Source organism: Ambystoma mexicanum, chromosome 6p, assembly GCF_040938575.1.
Source record: "Ambystoma mexicanum isolate Mex_15411 chromosome 6p, UKY_AmexF1_1, whole genome shotgun sequence".
Lineage (NCBI taxonomy): Eukaryota > Metazoa > Chordata > Amphibia > Caudata > Ambystomatidae > Ambystoma > Ambystoma mexicanum.
The window spans coordinates 10,443,462-10,466,600 of NC_090935.1; positions in this window are offsets into that span (position 1 = coordinate 10,443,462).

Consider the following 23,139-nt stretch of genomic DNA (forward strand, 5'->3'; position numbering starts at 1 on the left):
CTGTGCCTGCTGGTTCTCATGATGCGGGATTCTGGCGGTGACTGACTGCGCCTGCTGGTTCTCATGTTGTGGGATTATGGCGGTGACTGACTGTGCCTGCTGGTTCTCATGGTGCAGGATTCTGGTGGTGACTGACTGTGCCCACTGGTTCTCATGGTGCGGGATTCTGGCAGTGACTGACTGCGCCTGCTGGTTCTCATGGTGCGGGATTCTGGCGGTGACTGACTGTGCCTGCTGGTTCTCATGGTGTGGGATTGTGGTGGGGACTGACTGCGCCTGCTGGTTCTTATGGTGCGGGATTCTGGTGGTGACTGACTGTGCCAGCTGGTTCTCATGGTGCGGGATTCTGGTGGTGACTGACTACGCCCACTGGTTCTCATGTTGTGGGATTCTGGCAGTGACTGCGCCTGCTGGTTCTCATGGTGCGGGATTCTGGCAGTGACTGACTGCGCCTGCTGGTTCTCATGGTGCAGGATTCTGGCAGTGACTGACTGTGCCCACTGGTTCTCATGGTGTGGGATTCTGGCAGTGACTGTGCCTGCTGGTTTTTATGGTGCGAGATTCTGGCGGTGACTGAACGCGCCTGCTGATTCTCATGGTGCATGATTCTTCCGGTGACTGACTGCGCCTGCTGGTTCTCATGGTGTGGGATTCTGGCGGTGACTGACTGTGCCTGCTGGTTCTCATGGTGTGGGATTCTGGCAGTGACTGACTGCGCCTGCTGGTTCTCATGGTGCGGGATTCTGGCGGTGACTGACTGTGCCTGCTGGTTCTCATGGTGTGGGATTCTGGTGGGGACTGACTGCGCCTGCTGGTTCTCATGGTGTGGGATTCTGGTGTTGACTGACTGCACCTGCTGGTTTTCATGGTGCGGGATTCTGGCAGTGACTGACTGCGCCTGCTGGTTCTCATGGTGTGGGATTCTGGTGGTGACTGACTGCGCCAGCTGGTTCTCATGGTGCGGGATTCTGGTGGTGACTGACTGTGCCCACTGGTTCTCATGGTGTGGGATTCTGGCAGTGACTGCACCTGCTGGTTTTAATGGTGCAGGATTCTGCCAGTGACTGACTGCGACTGCTGGTTCTCATGGTGCAGGATTCTGGCAGTGACTGACTGTGCCCACTGGTTCTCATGGTGTGGGATTCTGGCAGTGACTGTGCCTGCTGGTTTTTATGGTGCGAGATTCTGGCGGTGACTGACTGCACCTGCTGATTCTCATGGTGCATGATTCTGCCGGTGACTGACTGCGCCTGCCGGTTCTCATGGTGTGGGATTCTGGCAGTGACTGACTGCGCCTGCTGGTTCTCATGGTGCGGGATTCTGGCGGTGACTGACTGTGCCTGCTGGTTCTCATGGTGTGGGATTCTGGCAGTGACTGACTGTGCCCACTGGTTCTCATGGTGTGGGATTCTGGCAGTGACTGCACCTGCTGGTTTTTATGGTGTGAGATTCTGGCGGTGACTGACTGCATCTGCTGGTTCTCATGGTGTGGGATTGTGGTGGGGACTGACTGCGCCTGCTGGTTCTTATGGTGCGGGATTCTGGTGGTGACTGACTGTGCCAGCTGGTTCTCATGGTGCGGGATTCTGGTGGTGACTGACTGTGGGTGGATCTCCTTTGAGCTCTCTGTATGCCTGCACGTTGTCCCTGGCAGATCAGGAATCACTTACCTGCACTAAAAGGACTCGTCTGTGATCAGCATTTGTGGGCTCACATACGGGGAATGACTGTGGGTGGATCGCCTTTGAGCTCTCTGTATCCCTGCACGTTGTGCCTGGCAGATCAGTAATCACTTACCTGCACTAAAAGGACTCATCTGTGATCAGCATTTGTGGGCTCACTTTGGGAGAGCGACTGTGGGTGGATCGATCTTTGAGCTCTCTGTATCCCTGCACGTTGTCCCTGGCAGATCAGTAATCACTTAGCTGCACTAAAAGGACTCATCTGTGATCAGCATTCGTGGGCTCACTTTGGGAGAGAGACTGTGGGCGGATCGCCTTTGAGCTGTCTGTGTGCCTGCACGTTGTCCCTGGCAGATCAGGAATCACAAACCTGCACTAAAAGGACTCATCTGTGATCAGCATTTGTGGACTCACATACGGGGAATGACTGTGGGTGGATCTCCTTTGAGCTCTCTGTATCCCTGCACGTTGTCACTGGCAGATCAGTAATCACTTACCTGCAGTAAAAGGACTCGTCTGTAATCAGCATTCGTGGGCTCACTTTGGGAGAGCGACTGTGGGTGGATCGCCTTCGAGCCCTCTGTATGCCTGCACGTTGTCCCTGGCAGATCAGTAATCACTTACCTGCAGTAAAAGGACTTGTCTGTAATCAGCATTCGTGGGCTCACTTTGGGAGAGAGACTGTGGGCGGATCGCCTTTGAGCTGTCTGTGTGCCTGCACGTTGTCCCTGGCAGATCAGGAATCACTTACCTGCACTAAAAGGACTCATCTGTGATTAGGATTTGTGGGCTCACTTTGGGATAGCGACTGTGGGTGGATCGCCTTTGAGCTCTCTGTATCCCAGCATGTTGTCCCTGGCAGATCAGGAATCACTTACCTGCACTAAAAGGACTCGTATGTGATCAGCATTTGTGGGCTCAAATACGGGGAATGACTGTGGGTGGATCGCCTTTGAGCTCTCTGTACTTCTGCACGTTGTCCCTGGCAGATCAGTAATCACTTACCTGCACTAAAAGGACTCGTCTGAGATCAGCATTCGTGGGCTCACTTACGGAGAGCGACTGTGGGTGGATCTCCTTTGAGCCCTCTGTATGCCTGCACGTTGTCCCTGGCAGATCAGGAATCACTTACCTGCACTAAAAGGACTCATCTGTGATCAGCATTTGTGGGCTCACTTACAGGGAGCGACTATGGGTGGATCGCCTTTGAGCTCTCTGTATACCTGCACGTTGTCACTGGCAGATCAGTAATCACTTACCTGCACTAAAAGGACTCATCTGTGATCAGGATTCGTGGGCTCACTTTGGGAGAGCGACTGTGGGTGGATCGCCTTTGAGCTCTCTGTATCCCTGCACATTGTCCCTGGCAGATCAGGAATCACTTACCTGCACTAAAAGGACTTGTATGTGATCAGCATTTGTGGGCTCACATACAGGGAATGACTGTGGGTGGATCTCCTTTGAGCTCTCTGTATGCCTGCATGTTGTCCCTGGCAGATCAGGAATCACTTACCTGCACTAAAAGGACTCACTGTGATCAGCATTCGTGGGCTCACTTTGGGAGAGCGACTGTGGGTGGATCGCCTTTGAGCTCTCTGTATCCCTGCACGTTGTCCCTGGCAGATCAGGAATCACTTACCTGCACTAAAAGGACTCATCTGTGATCAGCATTCGTGGGCTCACTTACAGGGAGCGACTGTGGGTGGATCGCCTTTGAGCTCTCTGTACCTCTGCACGTTGTCCCTGGCAGATCAGGAATCACTTATCTGCACTAAAAGGACTCATCTGTGATCAGCATTTGTGGGCTCACTTACGGAGAGCGACTGTGAATGGATCACCTTTGAGCTTTCTGTATGCCTCCACGTTGTCCCTGGCAGATCAGGAATCACTTACCTGCACTAAAAGGACTCGTATGTGATCAGCATTTGTGGGCTCACATACGGGGAATGACTGTGTGTGGATCTCCTTTGAGCTATCTGTATCCCTGCACGTTATCCCTGGCAGATCAGTAATCACTTACCTGCACTAAAAGGACTCATCTGTGATTAGGATTTGTGGGCTCACTTTGGGAGAGCGACAGTGGGCGGATCGCCTTTGAGCTCTCTGTATGCCTGCACGTTGTCCCTGGCAGATCAGTGATCACTTACCTGCACTAAAAGGACTCATCTGTGATCAGGATTTGTGGGCTCACTTACAGGGAGCGACTGTGGGTGGATCACCTTTGAGCTCTCTGTATGCCTGCACGTTGTCCCTGGCAGATCAGTAATCACTTACCTGCACTAAAAGGACTCATCTGTGATCAGCATTTGTGGGCTCACATACGGGGAATGACTGTGGGTGGATCTCCTTTGAGCTCTCTGTATGCCTGCACGTTGTCCCTGGCAGATCAGGTATCACTTACCTGCACTAAAAGGACTCGTATGTGATCAGCATTTGTGGGCTCACATACGGGGAATGACTGTGGGTGAATCTCCTTTGAGCTCTCTGTATGCCTGCACGTTGTCCCTGGCAGATCAGGAATCACTTACCTGCACTAAAAGGACTCGTATGTGATCAGCATTTGTGGGATCACATACGGGGAATGACTGTGGGTGGATCTCCTTTGAGCTCTCTGTATGCCTGCACGTTGTCCCTGGCAGATCAGGAATCACTTACCTGCACTAAAAGGACTCATCTGTGATCAGCATTTGTGGGCTCACATGCGGGGAATGACTGTGGGTGGATCTCCTTTGAGCTCTCTGTATGGGTACGTTGTCCCTGGCAGATCAGGAATCACTTACCTGCACTAAAAGGACTCATCTGTGATCAGCATTTGTGGGCTCACTTACAGGGAGCGACTGTGGGCGGATCACCTTTGAGCTGTCTGTATGCCTGCACGTTGTCCCTGGCAGATCAGTAATCACTTACCTGCACTAAAAGGACTCATCTGTGATCAGCATTTGTGGGCTCACTTACAGGGAGCTACTGTGGGCGGATCGCCTTTGAGCTGTCTGTATGCCTGTACGTTGTCCCTGGCAGATCAGGAATCACTTACCTGCACTAAAAGGACTCATCTGTGATCAGCATTTGTGGGCTCACTTTGGGAGAGCGACTGTGGGTGGATCGACTTTGAGCTCTCTGTATGCCTGCACGTTGTCCCTGGCAGATCAGTAATCACTTACCTGCACTAAAAGGACTCATCTGTGATCAGGATTTGTGGGCTCACTTTGGGAGAGCGACAGTGGGCGGATCGCCTTGAGCTCTCTGTATGCCTGCACGTTGTCCCTTGCAGATCAGTAATCACTTACCTGCACTAAAAGGACTCATCTGTGATCAGGATTTGTGGGCTCACTTTGGGAGAGCGACTGTGGGCGGATCGCCTTTGAGCTGTCTGTGTGCCTGCACGTTGTCCCTGGCAGATCAGTAATCACTTACCTGCACTAAAAGGACTCATCTGTGATCAGCATTTGTGGGCTCACTTTGGGAGAGCGACTGTTGGCGGATCGCCTTTGAGCTCTCTGTATCCCAGCACGTTGTCCCTGGCAGATCAGTAATCACTTACCTGCACTTAAAGGACTCATCTGTGATCAGGATTTGTGGGCTCACTTTGGGAGAGCGACTGTGGCCGGATCGCCTTTGAGCTCTCTGTATCCCTGCACGTTGTCCCTGCAGATCAGTAATCACTTACCTGCACTAAAAGGACTCATCTGTGATCAGGATTTGTGGGCTCACTTTGGGAGAGCGACAGTGGGCGGATAGCCTTTGAGCTCTCTGTATGCCTGCACGTTGTCCCTGGCAGATCAGTAATCACTTACCTGCACTAAAAGGACTCATCTGTGATCAGGATTTGTGGGCTCACTTACAGGGAGCGACTGTGGGCGGATCGCCTTTGAGCTGTCTGTATGCCTGTAGGTTGTCCCTGGCAGATCAGGAATCACTTACCTGCACTAAAAGGACTCATCTGTGATCAGCATTTGTGGGCTCACTTTGGGAGAGCGACTGTGGCTGGATCGACTTTGAGCTCTCTGTATGCCTGCACGTTGTCCCTGGCAGATCAGTAATCACTTACCTGCACTAAAAGGACTCATCTGTGATCAGGATTTGTGGGCTCACTTTGGGAGAGCGACAGTGGGCGGATCGCCTTAAGCTCTCTGTATGCCTGCACGTTGTCCCTCGCAGATCAGTAATCACTTACCTGCACTAAAAGGACTCATCTATGATCAGGATTTGTGGGCTCACTTTGGGAGAGCGACTGTGGGCGGATCGCCTTTGAGCTCTCTGTATGCCTGCACGTTGTCCCTGGCAGATCAGTAATCACTTACCTGCACTAAAAGGACTCATCTGTGATCAGCATTTGTGGGCTCACTTTGGGAGAGCGACTGTGGCCGGATCGCCTTTGAGCTCTCTGTATGCCTGCATGTTGTCCCTGCAGATCAGTAATCACTTACCTGCACTAAAAGGACTCATCTGTGATCAGGATTTGTTGGCTCACTTTGGGAGAGCGACAGTGGGTGGATCGCCTTAAGCTCTCTGTATGCCTGCACGTTGTCCCTCGCAGATCAGTAATCACTTACCTGCACTAAAAGGACTCATCTATGATCAGGATTTGTGGGCTCACTTTGGGAGAGCGACTGTGGGCGGATCTCCTTTGAGCTCTCTGTATGCCTGCATGTTGTCCCTGCAGATCAGTAATCACTTACCTGCACTAAAATGACTCATCTGTGATCAGGATTTGTGGGCTCACTTACAGGGAGCGACTGTGGGCGGATCGCCTTTGAGCTCTCTGTATGCCTGCACGTTGTCCCTGGCAGATCAGTAATCACTTACCTGCACTAAAAGGACTCATCTGTGATCAGGATTTGTGGGCTCACTTACAGGGAGCGACTGTGGGCGGATCGCCTTTGAGCTCTCTGTATGCCTGCACGTTGTCCCTGGCAGATCAGTAATCACTTACCTGCACTAAAAGGACTCATCTGTGATCAGCATTTGTGGGCTCACTTACAGGGAGCGACTGTGAATGGATCACCTTTGAGCTCTCTGTATCCCTGCACGTTGTCACTGGCAGATCAGTAATCACTTACCTGCAGTAAAAGGACTCGTCTGTAATCAGCATTTGTGGGCTCACTTTGGGAGAGCGACTGTGGGTGGATCGCCTTTGAGCTCTCTGTATGCCTGTACGTTGTCCCTGGCAGATAAGGAATCACTTACCTGCACTAAAAGGACTCATCTGTGATCAGTATTCGTGGGCTCACTTTGGGAGAGCGACTGTGGGTGGATCACCTTTGAGCTCTCTGTATCCCTGCACGTTGTCCCTGGCAGATAAGGAATCACTTACCTGCACTAAAAGGACTCATCTCTGATCAGCATTTGTGGGCTCACTTTGGGAGAGCGACTGTGGCTGGATCGCCTTTGAGCTCTCTGTATGCCTGCACGTTGTCCCTGGCAGATCATTAATCACTTACCTGCACTAAAAGGACTCATCTGTGATCAGCATTTGTGGGCTCACTTACAGGGAGTGACTGTGAATGGATCACCTTTGAGCTCTCTGTATCCCTGCACGTTGTCACTGGCAGATCAGTAATCACTTACCTGCAGTAAAAGGACTCGTCTGTAATCAGCATTTGTGGGCTCACTTTGGGAGAGCGACTGTGGGTGGATCGCCTTTGAGCTCTCTGTATGCCTGTACGTTGTCCCTGGCAGATAAGGAATCACTTACCTGCACTAAAAGGACTCATCTGTGATCAGTATTCGTGGGCTCACTTTGGGAGAGCGACTGTGGCCGGATCGCCTTTGAGCTCTCTGTATCCCTGCACGTTGTCCCTGGCAGATAAGGAATCACTTACCTGCACTAAAAGGACTCATCTCTGATCAGCATTTGTGGGCTCACTTTGGGAGAGCGACTGTGGCTGGATCGCCTTTGAGCTCTCTGTATGCCTGCACGTTGTCCCTGGCAGATCATTAATCACTTACCTGCACTAAAAGGACTCATCTGTGATCAGCATTTGTGGGCTCACTTTGGGAGAGCGACTGTGGCCGGATCGCCTTTGAGCTCTCTGTATGCCTGCATGTTGTCCCTGCAGATCAGTAATCACTTACCTGCACTAAAAGGACTCATCTGTGATCAGTATTCGTGGGCTCACTTTGGGAGAGCGACTGTGGGTGGATCACCTTTGAGCTCTCTGTATCCCTGCACGTTGTCCCTGGCAGATAAGGAATCACTTACCTGCACTAAAAGGACTCATCTCTGATCAGCATTTGTGGGCTCACTTTGGGAGAGCGACTGTGGCTGGATCGCCTTTGAGCTCTCTGTATGCCTGCACGTTGTCCCTGGCAGATCATTAATCACTTACCTGCACTAAAAGGACTCATTTGTGATCAGCATTTGTGGGCTCACTTACAGGGAGCGACTGTGAATGGATCACCTTTGAGCTCTCTGTATCCCTGCACGTTGTCACTGGCAGATCAGTAATCACTTACCTGCAGTAAAAGGACTCGTCTGTAATCAGCATTTGTGGGCTCACTTTGGGAGAGCGACTGTGGGTGGATCGCCTTTGAGCTCTCTGTATGCCTGTACGTTGTCCCTGGCAGATAAGGAATCACTTACCTGCACTAAAAGGACTCATCTGTGATCAGTATTCGTGGGCTCACTTTGGGAGAGCGACTGTGGGTGGATCGCCTTAAGCTCTCTGTATGCCTGCACGTTGTCCCTCGCAGATCAGTAATCACTTACCTGCACTAAAAGGACTCATCTATGATCAGGATTTGTGGGCTCACTTTGGGAGAGAGACTGTGGCTGGATCGCCTTTGAGCTCTCTGTATGCCTGCACGTTGTCCCTGGCAGATCATTAATCACTTACCTGCACTAAAAGGACTCATCTGTGATCAGCATTTGTGGGCTCACTTTGGAAGAGCGACTGTGGCCGGATCGCCTTTGAGCTCTCTGTATGCCTGCATGTTGTCCCTGCAGATCAGTAATCACTTACCTGCACTAAAAGGACTCATCTGTGATCAGGATTTGTGGGCTCACTTACAGGGAGCGACTGTGGGCGGATCGCCTTTGAGCTCTCTGTATGCCTACACGTTGTCCCTGGCAGATCAGTAATCACTTACCTGCACGAAAAGGACTCATCTGTGATCAGGATTTGTGGGCTCACTTACAGGGAGCGACTGTGGGCGGATCGCCTTTGAGCTCTCTGTATGCCTGCACGTTGTCCCTGGCAGATCAGTAATCACTTACCTGCACTAAAAGGACTCATCTGTGATCAGGATTTGTGGGCTCACTTACAGGGAGCGACTGTGGGTGGATCTCCTTTGAGCTCTCTGTATCCCTGCACGTTGTCCCTGGCAGATCAGTAATCACTTACCTGCACTAAAAGGACTCATCTGTGATCAGCATTTGTGGGCTCACTTACAGGGAGCGACTGTGAATGGATCACCTTTGAGCTCTCTGTATCCCTGCACGTTGTCACTGGCAGATCAGTAATCACTTACCTGCAGTAAAAGGACTCGTCTGTAATCAGCATTTGTGGGCTCACTTTGGGAGAGCGACTGTGGGTGGATCGCCTTTGAGCTCTCTGTATGCCTGTACGTTGTCCCTGGCAGATAAGGAATCACTTACCTGCACTAAAAGGACTCATCTGTGATCAGTATTCGTGGGCTCACTTTGGGAGAGCGACTGTGGGTGGATCACCTTTGAGCTCTCTGTATCCCTGCACGTTGTCCCTGGCAGATAAGGAATCACTTACCTGCACTAAAAGGACTCATCTCTGATCAGCATTTGTGGGCTCACTTTGGGAGAGCGACTGTGGCTGGATCGCCTTTGAGCTCTCTGTATGCCTGCACGTTGTCCCTGGCAGATCATTAATCACTTACCTGCACTAAAAGGACTCATCTGTGATCAGCATTTGTGGGCTCACTTACAGGGAGCGACTGTGAATGGATCACCTTTGAGCTCTCTGTATCCCTGCACGTTGTCACTGGCAGATCAGTAATCACTTACCTGCAGTAAAAGGACTCGTCTGTAATCAGCATTTGTGGGCTCACTTTGGGAGAGCGACTGTGGGTGGATCGCCTTTGAGCTCTCTGTATGCCTGTACGTTGTCCCTGGCAGATAAGGAATCACTTACCTGCACTAAAAGGACTCATCTGTGATCAGTATTCGTGGGCTCACTTTGGGAGAGCGACTGTGGGTGGATCACCTTTGAGCTCTCTGTATCCCTGCACGTTGTCCCTGGCAGATAAGGAATCACTTACCTGCACTAAAAGGACTCATCTCTGATCAGCATTTGTGGGCTCACTTTGGGAGAGCGACTGTGGCTGGATCGCCTTTGAGCTCTCTGTATGCCTGCACGTTGTCCCTGGCAGATCATTAATCACTTACCTGCACTAAAAGGACTCATCTGTGATCAGCATTTGTGGGCTCACTTTGGGAGAGCGACTGTGGCCGGATCGCCTTTGAGCTCTCTGTATGCCTGCATGTTGTCCCTGCAGATCAGTAATCACTTACCTGCACTAAAAGGACTCATCTGTGATCAGTATTCGTGGGCTCACTTTGGGAGAGCGACTGTGGGTGGATCACCTTTGAGCTCTCTGTATCCCTGCACGTTGTCCCTGGCAGATAAGGAATCACTTACCTGCACTAAAAGGACTCATCTCTGATCAGCATTTGTGGGCTCACTTTGGGAGAGCGACTGTGGCTGGATCGCCTTCGAGCTCTCTGTATGCCTGCACGTTGTCCCTGGCAGATCATTAATCACTTACCTGCACTAAAAGGACTCATCTGTGATCAGCATTTGTGGGCTCACTTACAGGGAGCGACTGTGAATGGATCACCTTTGAGCTCTCTGTATCCCTGCACGTTGTCACTGGCAGATCAGTAATCACTTACCTGCAGTAAAAGGACTCGTCTGTAATCAGCATTTGTGGGCTCACTTTGGGAGAGCGACTGTGGGTGGATCGCCTTTGAGCTCTCTGTATGCCTGTACGTTGTCCCTGGCAGATAAGGAATCACTTACCTGCACTAAAAGGACTCATCTGTGATCAGTATTCGTGGGCTCACTTTGGGAGAGCGACTGTGGGTGGATCACCTTTGAGCTCTCTGTATCCCTGCACGTTGTCCCTGGCAGATAAGGAATCACTTACCTGCACTAAAAGGACTCATCTCTGATCAGCAGTGGTGGGCTCACTTTGGGGGAGCGACTGTGGCTGGATCGCCTTTGAGCTCTCTGTATGCCTGTACGTTGTCCCTGGCAGATAAGGAATCACTTACCTGCACTAAAAGGACTCATCTGTGATCAGTATTCGTGGGCTCACTTTGGGAGAGCGACTGTGGGTGGATCGCCTTAAGCTCTCTGTATGCCTGCACGTTGTCCCTCGCAGATCAGTAATCACTTACCTGCACTAAAAGGACTCATCTATGATCAGGATTTGTGGGCTCACTTTGGGAGAGAGACTGTGGCTGGATCGCCTTTGAGCTCTCTGTATGCCTGCACGTTGTCCCTGGCAGATCATTAATCACTTACCTGCACTAAAAGGACTCATCTGTGATCAGCATTTGTGGGCTCACTTTGGAAGAGCGACTGTGGCCGGATCGCCTTTGAGCTCTCTGTATGCCTGCATGTTGTCCCTGCAGATCAGTAATCACTTACCTGCACTAAAAGGACTCATCTGTGATCAGGATTTGTGGGCTCACTTACAGGGAGCGACTGTGGGCGGATCGCCTTTGAGCTCTCTGTATGCCTGCACGTTGTCCCTGGCAGATCAGTAATCACTTACCTGCACGAAAAGGACTCATCTGTGATCAGGATTTGTGGGCTCACTTACAGGGAGCGACTGTGGGCGGATCGCCTTTGAGCTCTCTGTATGCCTGCACGTTGTCCCTGGCAGATCAGTAATCACTTACCTGCACTAAAAGGACTCATCTGTGATCAGGATTTGTGGGCTCACTTACAGGGAGCGACTGTGGGTGGATCTCCTTTGAGCTCTCTGTATCCCTGCACGTTGTCCCTGGCAGATCAGTAATCACTTACCTGCACTAAAAGGACTCATCTGTGATCAGCATTTGTGGGCTCACTTACAGGGAGCGACTGTGAATGGATCACCTTTGAGCTCTCTGTATCCCTGCACGTTGTCACTGGCAGATCAGTAATCACTTACCTGCAGTAAAAGGACTCGTCTGTAATCAGCATTTGTGGGCTCACTTTGGGAGAGCGACTGTGGGTGGATCGCCTTTGAGCTCTCTGTATGCCTGTACGTTGTCCCTGGCAGATAAGGAATCACTTACCTGCACTAAAAGGACTCATCTGTGATCAGTATTCGTGGGCTCACTTTGGGAGAGCGACTGTGGGTGGATCACCTTTGAGCTCTCTGTATCCCTGCACGTTGTCCCTGGCAGATAAGGAATCACTTACCTGCACTAAAAGGACTCATCTCTGATCAGCATTTGTGGGCTCACTTTGGGAGAGCGACTGTGGCTGGATCGCCTTTGAGCTCTCTGTATGCCTGCACGTTGTCCCTGGCAGATCATTAATCACTTACCTGCACTAAAAGGACTCATCTGTGATCAGCATTTGTGGGCTCACTTACAGGGAGCGACTGTGAATGGATCACCTTTGAGCTCTCTGTATCCCTGCACGTTGTCACTGGCAGATCAGTAATCACTTACCTGCAGTAAAAGGACTCGTCTGTAATCAGCATTTGTGGGCTCACTTTGGGAGAGCGACTGTGGGTGGATCGCCTTTGAGCTCTCTGTATGCCTGTACGTTGTCCCTGGCAGATAAGGAATCACTTACCTGCACTAAAAGGACTCATCTGTGATCAGTATTCGTGGGCTCACTTTGGGAGAGCGACTGTGGGTGGATCACCTTTGAGCTCTCTGTATCCCTGCACGTTGTCCCTGGCAGATAAGGAATCACTTACCTGCACTAAAAGGACTCATCTCTGATCAGCATTTGTGGGCTCACTTTGGGAGAGCGACTGTGGCTGGATCGCCTTTGAGCTCTCTGTATGCCTGCACGTTGTCCCTGGCAGATCATTAATCACTTACCTGCACTAAAAGGACTCATCTGTGATCAGCATTTGTGGGCTCACTTTGGGAGAGCGACTGTGGCCGGATCGCCTTTGAGCTCTCTGTATGCCTGCATGTTGTCCCTGCAGATCAGTAATCACTTACCTGCACTAAAAGGACTCATCTGTGATCAGTATTCGTGGGCTCACTTTGGGAGAGCGACTGTGGGTGGATCACCTTTGAGCTCTCTGTATCCCTGCACGTTGTCCCTGGCAGATAAGGAATCACTTACCTGCACTAAAAGGACTCATCTCTGATCAGCATTTGTGGGCTCACTTTGGGAGAGCGACTGTGGCTGGATCGCCTTTGAGCTCTCTGTATGCCTGCACGTTGTCCCTGGCAGATCATTAATCACTTACCTGCACTAAAAGGACTCATCTGTGATCAGCATTTGTGGGCTCACTTACAGGGAGCGACTGTGAATGGATCACCTTTGAGCTCTCTGTATCCCTGCACGTTGTCACTGGCAGATCAGTAATCACTTACCTGCAGTAAAAGGACTCGTCTGTAATCAGCATTTGTGGGCTCACTTTGGGAGAGCGACTGTGGGTGGATCGCCTTTGAGCTCTCTGTATGCCTGTACGTTGTCCCTGGCAGATAAGGAATCACTTACCTGCACTAAAAGGACTCATCTGTGATCAGTATTCGTGGGCTCACTTTGGGAGAGCGACTGTGGGTGGATCACCTTTGAGCTCTCTGTATCCCTGCACGTTGTCCCTGGCAGATAAGGAATCACTTACCTGCACTAAAAGGACTCATCTCTGATCAGCAGTGGTGGGCTCACTTTGGGAGAGCGACTGTGGCTGGATCGCCTTTGAGCTCTCTGTATGCCTGCACGTTGTCCCTGGCAGATCATTAATCACTTACCTGCACTAAAAGGACTCATCTGTGATCAGCATTTGTGGGCTCACTTTGGAAGAGCGACTGTGGCCGGATCGCCTTTGAGCTCTCTGTATGCCTGCATGTTGTCCCTGCAGATCAGTAATCACTTACCTGCACTAAAAGGACTCATCTGTGATCAGGATTTGTTGGCTCACTTACAGGGAGCGACTGTGGGCGGATCGCCTTTGAGCTCTCTGTATGCCTGCATGTTGTCCCTGGCAGATCAGTAATCACTTACCTGCACGAAAAGGACTCATCTGTGATCAGCATTTGTGGGCTCACATACGGGGAATGACTGTGGGTGGATCTCCTTTGAGCTCTCTGTATGCCTGCACGTTGTCCCTGGCAGATCAGTAATCACTTACCTGCACGAAAAGGACTCATCTGTGATCAGTATTTGTGGGCTCACTTTGGGAGAGCGACTGTGGGTGGATCGCCTTTGAGCTCTCTGTATGCCTGTACGTTGTCCCTGGCAGATAAGGAATCACTTACCTGCACTAAAAGGACTCATCTGTGATCAGCATTTGTGGGCTCACTTTGGAAGAGCGACTGTGGCCGGATCGCCTTTGAGCTCTCTGTATGCCTGCATGTTGTCCCTGCAGATCAGTAATCACTTACCTGCACTAAAAGGACTCATCTGTGATCAGGATTTGTGGGCTCACTTACAGGGAGCGACTGTGGGCGGATCGCCTTTGAGCTCTCTGTATGCCTGCATGTTGTCCCTGGCAGATCAGTAATCACTTACCTGCACTAAAAGGACTCATCTGTGATCAGCATTTGTGGGCTCACTTACAGGGAGCGACTGTGAAAGGATCACCTTTGAGCTCTCTGTATCCCTGCACGTTGTCACTGGCAGATCAGTAATCACTTACCTGCAGTAAAAGGACTCGTCTGTAATCAGCATTTGTGGGCTCACTTTGGGAGAGCGACTGTGGGTGGATAGCCTTTGAGCTCTCTGTATGCCTGTACGTTGTCCCTGGCAGATAAGGAATCACTTACCTGCACTAAAAGGACTCATCTGTGATCAGGATTCGTGGGCTCACTTTGGGAGAGCGACTGTGGGTGGATCACCTTTGAGCTCTCTGTATCCCTGCACGTTGTCCCTGGCAGATAAGGAATCACTTACCTGCACTAAAAGGACTCATCTCTGATCAGCATTTGTGGGCTCACTTTGGGAGAGCGACTGTGGCTGGATCGCCTTTGAGCTCTCTGTATGCCTGCACGTTGTCCCTGGCAGATCATTAATCACTTACCTGCACTAAAAGGACTCATCTGTGATCAGCATTTGTGGGCTCACTTTGGGAGAGCGACTGTGGCCGGATCGCCTTTGAGCTCTCTGTATGCCTGCATGTTGTCCCTGCAGATCAGTAATCACTTACCTGCACTAAAAGGACTCGTATGTGATCAGCATTTGTGGGCTCAAATACAGGGAATGACTGTGGGTGGATCTCCTTTGAGCTTTCTGTATGCCTCCACGTTGTCCCTGGCAGATCAGTAATCACTTACCTGCACGAAAAGGACTCATCTGTGATCAGCATTTGTGGGCTCAAATACAGGGAATGACTGTGGGTGGATCTCCTTTGAGCTCTCTGTATCCCTGCACGTTGTGCCTGGCAGATAAGGAATCACTTACCTGCAGTAAAAGGACTCATCTGTGATCAGCATTTGTGGGCTCACTTTGGGAGAGCGACTGTGGGCGGATCCCCTTGAGCTCTCTGTATCCCTGCACGTTGTCCCTGGCAGATCAGTAATCACTTACCACCAGTATAAGGAGTTGCTTGCAATTAGTTTGAAGGCTTATTTCACAGAGTGGCTGTCGTCGAGTCACCTTTGAACTCTTTGGTTGGCTTTTGGTTGACGCAGTCGAGCAGCCTTGGGGCTGTATCTTGGTTCCTCTTGCTGGCTTCTGAAGTGCTTAAAACATCTAGATTTTGGCTTGGAGCTGCCGCGAGTGGCATGTCTCCTGTTACCCGGGACTCAAGGGGTTAACGCTCGTGAGCCCCCTCCGTTGGAAAGGCGGAGTTTGACTGGGCAAGGGGGTTATGGGGCACGTGCGCTGCGAGTACCAGTTCCAGTTTGGTTGTGAAAGAATAAAGAAGTTCCTCCTATCTCTCCGTGTGTGCGTCCTTCATTTGGGCCTAGATCCCTAGGCAACATTTGGCGACGAGGATCTCTCCCGCGCACCGGAGTCCTCCTCCTACGGCAGTCCGCCTGTGGTGGCCGATCCAGCGAGCCCCCTCCTCCTGCTCCACCTCCGCGCAACACGGCACTCCGCCGAATCCGCCTTGCCGGACCTCCTCCGTCGAACCTCCGCGGAAGCGACCCCGCCCGCGCACCCGTGGGCCTTCTCTCCCAGGCGCCATGAGCACCTCCAACCCGGGGTCCAGCCAGGGCTCGCCTCAACTGCCACGGGTGGCGAAGTCGATTCAACTACGACTGCCCCCGCCGTTCACTATGACTCCTCAGGCCACCAAAGGCCCCAGATGGACCGACTGGATGGACGATTTTCGACACTTCGTGAGAGGTTCCGGCGACGGGGACTTCCCCAATATGAGAGACATTTTCCTTAACCTGGTAGGGGGAGAGATCAAAACGGTCGTCAAGGCCATTCCGCCCACAGACCAGGACACTTTTCCCAAGCTGATCGGCGCTTTGGACAAACTGCTTATCATCGAAGTCAATCGGGACTATGAAAGATACCTGTTCAATCAATGCACCCAACTCCCGCAAGAGACCGTCGACGAATTCATCACACGTCTACGGGTGAAAGGGGCGAACTGCCAATTTGATGCGTTCTCGTTAGAGGAAGCTATCCGGCTGAGGGTGATCGAGGGATGCCTCTCCCCCGCACTCAAGAAACAGCTCCTCAAGAAACCGCTCACCATGCCCGAGGTCAGTGAACTCGCCCGCATCCACGAGAGGGTGGATGCGCAGGCCTCAGCCATGGGCCATCCCAACAACGCGAAAGTGGACTCAGGGGAATTCGTGGCCGCCATACTGCCCCCCCGTCAAGGCGACAGGGGCCCTCAGCCATATAGACCACCGATTGCCCCGTCGACGTCAACCCCGCGTCTGCAAAGACAGTGCTACCGCTGCGGGATGTCCTTCCCCCACTCAGGGTCTTGCCCAGCCCTGTCCCAGCGATGTACCAACTGCGGGAGAGAAGGACACTTTCACTCCGTTTGCAGGGAGGGCGTACCATTTCCACCGATGCGGCCCCAGGCGGCCCCCAGAATGCCGTTCCGCCCGCAACCCCTGCAATACAGCCAGCCGAGACCATATCAACAGGGCCTCGGCCAGAGGCGTTACGTTCGTGCGATGGACGAATACCTAGCGGCAGGATATGCCCCTCCGTATGACCAGGCCGAACAGCCCAGACATTTCACAGACGAATACGACAACCCGCCTGCAGAATACAGGCCGGAAACCCTCTGCCAAGACGACCAGGCGGCGGCCTACTACGCGCCGCAGGACCACTACGACCAGGATGAGTTCGTGAACCTCATCCTCGACAACAAAGAGGCCAGGGAGGCCCCGCAGATCCCGCTCAAGATGGCGAATTGCCAATTTCAATTTATGATCGACTCTGGGGCCACAGTGAACATCATGGGTGAACAAGACTACGCCAGGATACCATGCCCGCCACAGCTCAGTCCGTCTCGCTCCAGAATCTTCCAGTGGGGTGCCGCCACCCCGCTCCAAACGGTGGGTCAATTCACCCAGTGCCTTCTCCTGAACGGGCGGCAAGTCGATGCGACCATTCACGTGATACGGTCCCTCGCCAAGAGCCGATGCCTCCTTAGCTACCACACGGCGTCGCACCTCGGACTAATCGAAATTCACGTGAATGCGGGAGACGTGATCACTGCCGCAGCGGCCAAACCCGGCCAGGGGAACACGGTAGATGCGATTGCCTATCATCAAACTCAATCGCTCGTCTCACAAGAAGACATCGCGGAGGCCTTCCCCAAGCTCTGCGTGGGGCTAGGAAAACTACAGGGACCCCCCATCCGGCTCCACATTGACCCCAACGTGCGTCCAGTGCCGCAACATCCCAGAAGGGTCGGATTCCACCTTCAGGAGACAGTTTCGGAGGCGCTCCAGCAACTGCTCCGCGACGACATTATTGAACCGGCGACGGGGCCGACGCCGTGGGTGTCCCCCCTTGTGGTGGTACCCAAGGAAGGGGGTAAGATCCGCTTGTGTGTGGACATGCGGGTGGCCAACACGGCGATTCAACGGGAGCGACACCCGGGACCATGTATTGAGGACATGATTGTGCTGCTGAACAGTGCCCAAATGTTCTCCAAACTGGACTTAAATCAGGGATACCATCAGCTGGAGCTCCACCCTGATTCCCGGCCCATAACCACGTTTGCGACACACGATGGGCTCTTTAGATACCGGAGGCTGAACTTTGGAATCTCGTCTGCCGCTGAGATCTTCCAGGAAACTATACGCCAGATCATCCGACCTATCAAGGGGGCTCTCAATTACAGCGACGACATTCTCGTCTTTGGATCGTCCAAGGAATCCCATGACAGGGCTCTACACGACACATGCGAAGCCCTTCAGAGTGCCGGCCTCACGCTCAACATATCAAAATGCCGGTTCAGCAGAACAAAACTCAAGTTCTTTGGACATATCTTCTCCAAGGACGGCATGCTGCATGACCCTGAGAAGGTCGAGACGATCACCAACCTCGCCGAGCCCCGACAAGTGGCGGACGTCCGCTCGTTCCTTGGCATGGCAGGATACTGTGCGAGGTACATCCCCCACTATGCCTCCATCACAGACCCGCTGAGGAAACTGCTACAGAAGGAGTCGCCGTTTGAATGGACACAGGCCTGCCAACAGGCTTTCGCGGACATCAAGCAAGCCCTCGCCGAGGCTCATCGCCTCGCATATTTTAACCCACAGTGGCACACCGAGGTGGTAGTCGACGCCAGCCCCGTAGGCCTCGGCGCCATTCTGGCCCAAACCAGTGGCGCGGATGTTAACCCCAGACACGTGATTGCATACGCGAGCCGAGCGCTATCAACACCTGAACTAGCCTACTCCCAAGCCGAGAAGGAGAGCTTGGCAGCCGTCTGGGCGTGTGAGCATTTTCATAACTTTATAATCGGAAAGAAGTTTACGCTGATCACCGATCATCAGGCACTCCTCTCATTGTTTGGGAACCCGCATACCAAGATGCCACCGAGGATCGAGAGGTGGGGCATCCGCCTCCAGGAATATGATTACGATATCGTACACCGCCCGGGGGGCGACCTTAACCCCGCTGACTACCTCTCCCGACACCCAGTAGGGGCCCCGCTGGCACGGAAGGGTGACGTTGCGTATGTGCAATATGTGGCGGCTCAGGCGCTGCCCCCGGCACTATCACTTGAAAGGGTAGCGGCCGCATCGGCAGCCGATCCCACGACAGCCCTGGCGATCAGCCTCACGACGGCCAACAAGTGGAAAGATCACCAGAGAGCCACCCTAGCTCACCCGGGCGTGAACAAGCAAGAAATCGAACGGCTAGCCAGGGTCCATGGTGAACTGGCGGTAAAGGACGATAACATTCTGCTCAGAGGGTGCAGGATCGTCATCCCTGCCACACTCAGGAGCGAGGTGGTCAGCATAGCGCACGAAGGTCACAGGGGAGCGGAGAACACAAAGAAGCAGCTCAGATGCCATGTGTGGTTCCCCTTCCTGGACGCAGCTGTGGACGAGTGGGTGAAGAACTGCCACGCCTGTCAGTGCACAGCCCCTGCAGAACGTCCGCCCCCGCTCCAACACACTCAAATACCTGAGCACCCATGGGAACGAGTAGCCATGGATTTTTACGGGCCCACTGAAGCGGGCGACTACATTCTGCTCTTCGTGGATGAACACTCAAGATTCCCGATTGCCAAGAGAGTCAGTTCCACAGCGTTCTCTCAAGTTGCGGCAACGATAGAAGAGGTCTTTAGTGAGTGGGGGATCCCCAAGTGGGTCAAATCCGACAACGGACCACCGTTCTGTGGACACGAATTTGGGACATTGGCAGAGCACCTGGGGTTCAGGCACATGAAGATCACACCACGTCACCCCCAGGCTAATGGAATGGCGGAGCGATTTATGGGATCGATTAAGAAGACCATTCAGAGGGCACGGCTGGACGCCGTTGATACACACCAAGCGCTATGCCGCTTGTTAAGAGACTACAGGAACACTCCTCACGAGGTCACAAATAAGACGCCTGCAGAGCTCATGTTCAGATATGTGGTGCGAACTCGCATCCCGAGGAGTACGGTGCAGGCTGGGCCGGCCGACCAAGATCTGCTCCAGAGAGATGCGGTGGCAAAAGAGGTTGCGAGGCGTCGCACCGATGCACGAAGAGGAGCGGTGCTGCCGGAGCTCCAGGTGGGAGACGAAGTCCTGGTACAGCAGCCGGCAAGCAGGAAGACAGACCCGCGGTTTGCTCCAAGCCCCATGAGGATTGTTGCCATGAAAGGCACGATGGTGACGGCGGAAGATGAGAACAGGACCATCACCAGAAACTGTCAGCAGTTCAGGCCATATACAAGGAGAGAGCCCACGGAAGGAACCCAAAGGGCACTTTCACCGGAACCACGGATGCCGAGGGATGATGAGTGGTTTCCCCCGGAAGGGGACCCCCGGGACATGGCCCAGAGTGAAGTGATTGAAGAGGAGCCTGATCTGGGGACTCGAGGTGAGAGGCCGAGACGGCTCATAAAGAAGCCGATGAGACTTGTTGAAGAGTGTTGAGTTATTTGTTGAGACACAGCGTGTCAAGTTGATGTTTGGACATATTGTCCGGGGGTAGTGTTACCCGGGACTCAAGGGGTTAACGCTCGTGAGCCCCCTCCGTTGGAAAGGCGGAGTTTGACTGGGCAAGGGGGTTATGGGGCACGTGCGCTGCGAGTACCAGTTCCAGTTTGGTTGTGAAAGAATAAAGAAGTTCCTCCTATCTCTCCGTGTGTGCGTCCTTCATTTGGGCCTAGATCCCTAGGCAACATCTCCCTAGAAGCTCCTGGCGGGCTCCTCCACCTGTTACTTCGGGAACATTGAACATTTGGCATCAAGAAAGAATGGCAACTGGCACGGCAGGGCAGCGACTTCACAGCATTGCACCCCAGAACTTCAGTGGCGAATGCTGAGTCCCCCTGGACATCTCCCCACGCCGCTGTAATGTGAAGAGCAGGGTGCAAGGAGGGGACAAGCTCCCCATTGATCAGCACAGCCCCAACCCCCAGTGGGGTGCGCAGTGTAAACAGCGGGTGTCCTGCGGTCCTCGGCCCAATTCCTCTGCTTCTGCAGCCCTCTCATCCACCTGCAGCAAGATGAGCTAAGGGCTATCGGCTACCATAACCCGAGGACGTAGGGGCCGCCCCATCTACCCCCTCAGCTGTTGTGGGAGAGAACGACGTGGGACAACAAAAGCAACCCCCATGAGCACCGGGACAGGGGTGAAGAACAACACACGGATCCCCCACTGGAACTGTCCGGACTGGAGGGGGTGCGCAGCAGGAGAGCTGAGTCGACTGGGGGAGCAGTGGGGTGGTTCCAGGTCTCCACCCATGGTGCACCGCGCCTCTATCCCTGAGGGCCCGGTGTCACCCTCACTCCTATAACACAGACTCTGCACAGCCATGTCCTGCAACCCCTGGGACATACCTCACTACAGTCACGCAAACTCTGGTGTCGCATTCACTCCTATAACATAGACTCTGGTGCAACCATGTGCTGTGACCCCTGGGATACCCCTCACTACTGTCACGCAAGCTCTGGTGTCGCCCTCACTCCTATAACACGCACTCTGGTGCAGCCATGTCCTGCAACCTCTACGACATCTCATACTATAATCACGCAAGCTCTGGTGTCGCCCTCACTCCTATGACACAGGCTCTGGTGCAGCCATATCCCGCAACCCCTGTGCCATCCCTCACTACTGTCACGCAAGCTCTGGTGTCACCCCCACTCCTATAACATGTACTCTGGTGCAGCCATGTCTCGCAACCTCTAGGACATCCCTCTCTACGGTCACGCAAGCCCTGGTGTCACCCTGACTCCTGTAACACGCACTCTGGTGCAGCCATGTCCTGCAACCTCTACGACATCTCATACTATAATCACGCAAACTCTGGTGTCGCCCTCACTCCTATGACACAGGCTCTGGTGCAGCCATATCCCGCAACCCCTGTGCCATCCCTCACTACTGTCACGCAAGCTCTGGTGTCACCCCCACTCCTATAACATGTACTCTGGTGCAGCCATGTCTCGCAACCTCTAGGACATCCCTCTCTACTGTCACGCAAGCCCTGGTGTCACCCTGACTCCTGTAACACGCACTCTGGTGCAGCCATGTCCTGCAACCTCTACGACATCTCATACTATAATCACGCAAACTCTGGTGTTGCCCTCACTCCTATAACGTGGACTCTGGAGCAACCATGTCCCGCGACCTCTAGGACATCCCTCTCTACTGTCACGCAAGCCCTGGTGTCACCCTGACTCCTATAACACGCACTCTGGTGCAGCCATGTCCTGCGACCTCTACGACATCTCATACTATAATCACGCAAGCTCTGGTGTCGCCCTCACTCCTATGACACAGGCTCTGGTGCAGCCATATCCCGCAACCCCTGTGCCATCCCTCACTACTGTCACGCAAGCTCTGGTGTCACCCCCACTCCTATAACATGTACTCTGGTGCAGCCATGTCTCGCAACCTCTATGATATCCCTCTCTACTGTCACACAGGCTCTGGTGTCGCCCTCACACCTATAACATGGACTCTGGTACAGCCACTTCCCGTGACCACTGAGACATCCCTCACTACTGTCACACAATCTCTGGTGTCGCCCTTACTCCCATAACAGACTCTGGTGCAGCCATGTCCCGCAACCGCTATGGCATCTCTCGCTACCGTCACGCTAGATCTGGTGTTGCCCTCATTTTATTAACATGGACTCTGGTGCAGCCATGTCCCACGACTGCTGAGACATCCCTCACTACTGTCACGCAAGCCCTGTTGTCGCCCTCCCTCCTATAACATGGACTGGGGTGCAACCATGTCCCACGACCTCTACATCATCCCTTACTACGGTCACGCAAGCTCTGGTGTCGCCCTCACTCCTATCACACGGGCTCTGGAGCAGTCATGTTTTGCAACCTCTAGGACATCCCCCTCTACTGTCACACAAGCTCTGGTGTCGCCCTCCCTCCTATAACACGGACTCTGGTGCAGCCATGTCCTGCAAGCTCTAGGACATCCCTTACTACGGACACGCAAGCTCTGGTGTTGCCCTCACTTCTCTAACATGGACTCTGGTGCATCCATGTCACGCAACCTCTAGACATCCCTCTCTACTGTCACGCAAGCCCTGGTGTCGCCATTACTCCAATAACACGGACTCTGGTGCAGGCATGTCCCGCGACCCCAGGGACACCTCTCACTACTGTTACTCAAGTGTAGAGGAGCAGCTGTATACCTCTGCAGGAGACCCTGCCGCTCTTCCTCCCATATGTTGGAGAAATTAG